This window comes from Bos mutus, chromosome 25 (assembly GCF_027580195.1).
Source record: "Bos mutus isolate GX-2022 chromosome 25, NWIPB_WYAK_1.1, whole genome shotgun sequence".
Classification (NCBI taxonomy): Eukaryota; Metazoa; Chordata; class Mammalia; order Artiodactyla; family Bovidae; genus Bos; species Bos mutus.
The window spans coordinates 14,826,950-14,832,949 of NC_091641.1; positions in this window are offsets into that span (position 1 = coordinate 14,826,950).

Here is a 6,000-nt window from a genome sequence, read left to right on the forward strand (position 1 = left end):
CTTATCTCACATGCTAGTAAAATAATGCTCAAAATTCTCAAAGCCAGGCTTCAGCAATATGTGAACCGTGAACTTCCAGATGTTCAGCTGGTTTTAGAAAAGGCAGAGGAACCAGAGATCAAATTGCCAACATCCGTTGGATCATCGAAAAAAAGCAACAGAGTTCCAGAAAAACATCTATTTCTGCTTTATTGACTATGCCAAAGCCTTTGACTGTGTGGATCACAACAAACTGTGGAAAATTCTGAAAGAGATGGGAATACCAGACCACCTGACCTGCCTCTTGAGAAACCTGTATGCAGGTCAGGAAGCAACAGTTAGAACTGGACATGGAACAACAGACTGGTTCCAAATAGGAAAAGAAGTACGTCAAGGCTGTATATTATCACCCTGCTTATTTAATTTATATGCAGAGTACATCATGAGAAACGCTGGGCTGGAGGAAGCACAAGCTGGAATTAAGAATGCCAGGAGAAATATCAATAACCTCAGATATGCAGATGACACCACCCTTATGGCAGAAAGTGAAGAGGAACTCAAAAGCCTCTTGATGAAAGTGGAGAGTGAAAAAGTTGGCTTAAAGCTCAACATTCAGAAAACGAAGATCATGGCATCTGGTCCCATCACTTCATGGGAAATAGATGGGGAAACAGTGGAAACAGTGTCAGACTATTTTGGGGGGCTCCAAAATCACTGCAGATGGTGACTGCAGCTATGAAATTAAAAGACGCTCACTCCTTGTAAGGAAAGTTATGACAACCTAGACAGCATATTGAAAAGCAGAGACATTACTTTGCCAACAAAGGTCCATCTAGTCAAGGCTATGGTTTTTCCAGTGGTCATGTATGCATGTGAGAGTTGGACTGTGAAGAAAGCTGAGTGCCGAAGAATTGATGCTTTTGAACTGTGGTGTTGGAGAAGACTCTGGAGAGTCCCTTGGACTGCAAGGAGATCCAACCAGTCCATTCTGAAGGAGATGGGCCCTTGGTGTTCTTTGGAAGGAATGATGCTAAAGCTGAAACTCCAGTACTTTGGCCACCTCATGCGAAGAGTGGATTCATTGGAAAAGACTCTGATGCTGGGAGGGATTGGGGGCAGGAGGAGAAGGGGACGACAGAGGATGAGATGGCTGGATGACATCACTGACTCGATGGACGTGAGTTTGAGTGAACTCTGGGAGTTGGTGATGGACAGGGAGGCCTGGCGTGCTACGATTCATGGGGTCGCAAAGAGTTGGACACAGCTGAGCGACTAAACTGAACTGAATGACAAATTGCAGTTCAGGGTCGGCAACCACTGGGAGCCACATACAAGTCCCTGTACAGCAGGAGAAGGAGAACTCTTTTTCTAGAGGGGAAAAGGAAGTTGGGAGGGCTGTAGTAATCAAAGAACCCATGGCTTTTCATTGACTAAGTCTTTGCCAGAAAAGAAGAGGAGTCTTTCTTCTTTCTGATGGGCTCTCTTTCCTGTTGCAGACTCCTCTGGTCTCCCAACTCTATTTAATTGAGGTTTCTGTTTATTTTTTTAAAACCTGAAATAATGTGCTTGTTCTTTATTAATATAGTCTGAATGGGTTTCTGTTCCCTACAGCTTCTCCCCTCATACACACTCTCATTTTGTATGTTTAGAATTCAGAAAACCCAAAGAATATACAGGAGAAACATCTGCTCCGGTATGATTACCCAAGGTCCCACCTTGCTTCATCCCTCATCTTCACAGAAGGGTCCAGTGAGCTTTCAAACTCAGACCTCCAAGTCAAGGCCTTGTTGCCATGGTTGCTTCTCAAAAATCTTGCCCTCGGCGCCTCCCCCGTCATCTCCTGGCCTCCTCTCTATCCTCAAGGGCTAAAGCCCGCTCAGCCACACCCATCCAGTTTGGAGAGCCCCACAGCTGCTCTCCTCAGTGGCGGAGGATCTCTCTCCCAGACCCCAACCCAGATCCTTTCCTCTCTCTCAGAAACCACCCTACATGTGGCATATAGCACATCTCACTAAAACGAGTACTCTTGAATTAGGACTGCTCGTTTGAGACCAAAGTGCTGAGTCCTGGGACAATTTCTGTCTCCAGTACTCCTCGGCTGCTTGGGGGCTATACTGGAGGCAAGGATGGGAGACCATGGTGGTGACTTTGTGCCAGCGTGGTCCCTGGAGACCAGGTGATAGAGGCAGAGGTGGGAGGGGGTGTGTCTGGTAGAGTGAAATGGAAAGCAGAGAGGTTATGCTTTCCTGCCACAAGGGGGAGCTTCAGGATACTTCTTGACCATATTGTCAACTTGGCTTCTGGTACAGATTGAAGTCAACCCTGTCAGACTTGATTAATGATCTTTCAGATATTCTCACTCAGAGGAACACTCCATCCAGAAACATGGTATATGCATTTTAGAACCCACCTCCAGTTATTTTGGAGCACACTCCAGAAAGTCTCATTCTTCCGAGAGGCAATAATGCAGTAACTTAGCAAGACAATGTTATAGCCAAAGGAATAGGGTTGCCAAATTTAGCAAATAAAAATGCGGGATGCCTAATTAAACCTGAGTTTCAGGTAAACACAAATAAGAATTTCCTGATATTTTATGGGACATAGTTATACAAGAAATTACTCATTGATTATCTGAAATTCACATTTAACTGAACATCCTCTATTTTATCTAACAATCTCACCAGGGGTTACATCTACTTTTAACAGTTTTCCAAACTACAAAATGTTTGCAGCCTTGCTTTGTGATGGCACCCTTCTGGTGTGTGTTAGAGCAGACAGCCCAGATTCTTTTCCAATTTTTGCACTTCCTCTTTTCACAAGATGATGTAGCACTATCTGGCTTAGTCACATAGTGTATGTGGCCCTATCCTTAACCTGTTGAAACAACCTCCTGCTCCTTCTGCTCAGTTCAGTTCAGTCGCTCAGTAGGGTCCAACTCTGCGAGCCCAAGGACTGCAGCATGCCAGGCTTCCCTGTCCATCACCAACTCCCAGAGCTTACTCAAACTCAGGTCCATCGAGTCGGTGATGCCATCCAACCATCTCATCCTCTGTCATCCCTTTCTCCTCCTGCCTTCAACCTTTCCCAGCATCAGTGTTTTTTCCAGTTCTTCGCATCAGATGGCCAGAGTATTGAAGTTTCAGCTTCAGCGTCAGTCCTTCCAATGAATATTCAGGACTGATTTCCTTTAGAATGGACTGGTTGGATCTCCTTGCAGTCCAAGGGACTCTCAAGAGTCTTCTCCAACACCACAGTTCAAAAGCATCAATTCTTGGGCACTCAGCTTTCTTCTCAGCACCTTTCAAAAGCTTGGCTGACAGAAACAATACTTTTTTAAAGATTATCTGAAGAATGTCTTTATTTTTCTAGGTCAGTGATTATCAAGTATTTTAGTGAGAACACTGATTCAGAAAAACAGTAACTTGTTACCAAATTTTTAAAAAGAAGCTATCTTCTTTATCAGGAATGGAATATCAACGACTTTGTTTTAGTGTGCTTTTATTGTTTCTCCAGTCACTACAGGGCTTCATTCTTTTGGTTAAACTTTCAGAAACTGCATGGTATGCCAGCTCTGGTGTATCTAATGGAATGCGCCACCTTTTACCAAAGTCCATGGTCTAGGCAAGAATTTTTGGAGCTGGCTCAGTTGTTTTTCCTTAACTGACCCTGGAACCCACTTAATTGTAAAATGTGTTTTGTCATTGTTTATTCAGGCTAAATGACCATATAGTAAAATTGCATAAAGTGCGCTAAGTTTAAATCTCGATGAAATTCTACATTTGTATACATCTGAGTAACCACCACCTAGATCAGGATATAGAACTTTCCTGCACTCCAGCAAGTACTTTTGTGCTCTTCCTGGTCAATACTTCCACCAGAGGTCACCACTATTCTAACTTCTATAATCATTGATAAGTTGTGTTTATTCTGAAATTGCATATAATTGAATTCATACAGTATGATACTGATATTCACTGAACATAGTTTCTGAGAGATCCATTCATGTGGGCACACAAATCAGTAATTCATCCTTTTTATTGCTGCATGGCATTCCATTTTATGACAATATCACAGTTGATTTACCAGTTTTCCTGTCACTGGGCATTTATTTTGGTTCTCAGGTTTTGCTCTTATGAATACAGCGTCTACAGACACCCTGCTATGCTCACGTTTCTTGGTGCACTCATCTCTTACATCTAATTATAAGAGTATTGTTATTGGGTCATGATAGAGGTACACGTTCAGCTTTACTGAATACTACCAAACAATGTTCTACCCACCCTCCCCACCCCACAGCAATGTATGAGAATTACATTTGGTCCGCATGGCTTTTTCAATTTATTTGGCTGCAACCGTCTTAGCTGTGGCACATAGGGTCTTCAGTCTTCCTTGGGGCACGTGGGATCTTTAGCTGTGGCATGCTCTTACTTGCAGCATGTGGGATCTAGTTACCTGACCAGGGATTGAACCAGGGCCCCCTGCATTGGGAGAGTGGAGTCTTAGCCACTGGACCACCAGGAAAGTCCCTATTTATTTAATTGAAGTATTTTGCCTCCCAGATGGCATAGCGGTAAAGAAGCTGCCTGCCAACGCAGGAGATGCAAGATTGTTCAGAGTTCAATCCCTGAGTGGACAAGATCCCCTGGAGTTGGAAATGGCAACCTACTCCAGTATCTTACCCAGAAAATTCCATGGACAGAGGAACCTGGCGGGCTACAGTCCAGCGGGTCCCAAAGAGTCAGACACAACTGAGCACATGAACATGAGAGCACATATCTGCTTTACAGTGTGGCGTTAGGTCCAGGTGTACAGCAAAGTGACTCACTTATATATGTTATATATAAAATATATATATAATATGTTATATATATATAACACATATAACATAATATATATAATATATATTATAATATAATTATATATTATATTATTATCATAACTATATTATGATATATTATCATATATAATTATATATTATACATAATGTAATATATAATATATATAATTAATATATTAATGTATAATTATATTATATAAATTATATATAATATATAATATAATATATATAATATATACTTAGATTCTATGTATTATTATATTATATAACAATATATTATTATATAATATTGTAATATATATAATTACTATAATATATAATATATTATTGTATAATATAATTATATTATAATTATAAATATAATACATTTATAGTTATGATATAATTATATTATTATAATATATAATAATATATAATGTATTATATAATAATATAATATATAATTGTGCTATTATATAATATAATATATAATAATATATTATAATAATTTATATAATCATATATATAATACAATGTGTGTATCTATTATATAAGAATATGATAATATAATTAATTTATTATAATTATTGTAATTAATTATATTAAATTTATATTATATATTAAATATATTATATATTAAATATTGAAGCAGAATATGTTTTTAATTAATATTTATTAATATATAATAATATGATATATATTATATATAAATGTATATTATATAGTTTATATAATGTGTATATATATATAAATATATATTTTGTATATTATGGTATATATTATATATAATCATATATAATGTATAATATTTATATATAACACTGAATATATATATATATTCTTTTTCAGATTCTTTTCTCTTATAAGTTATTACACAGTGTGGAGTATAGTTCCCTGTGCTATACAATGGGTCCTTGTTGTTTATCTGTTTTACACATAGTAGTGTGTGTATCAGAGAAGGCAATGGCACCCCACTCCAGTACTTTTGCCTGGACAATGCCATGGACGGAGGAGCCTGGTGGGCTGCAGTCCATGGAGTCGCTAAGAGTCAGACAGGACTGAGCGACTTCACTTTCACTTTTCCCTTTCATGCATTGGAGAAGGAAATGGCAACCCACTCCAGTGTTCTTGCCTGGAGAATCCCAGGGACGGGGAAGCCTGGTGGGCTTCCGTCTATGGGGTCACACAGAGTTGAACACGACTGA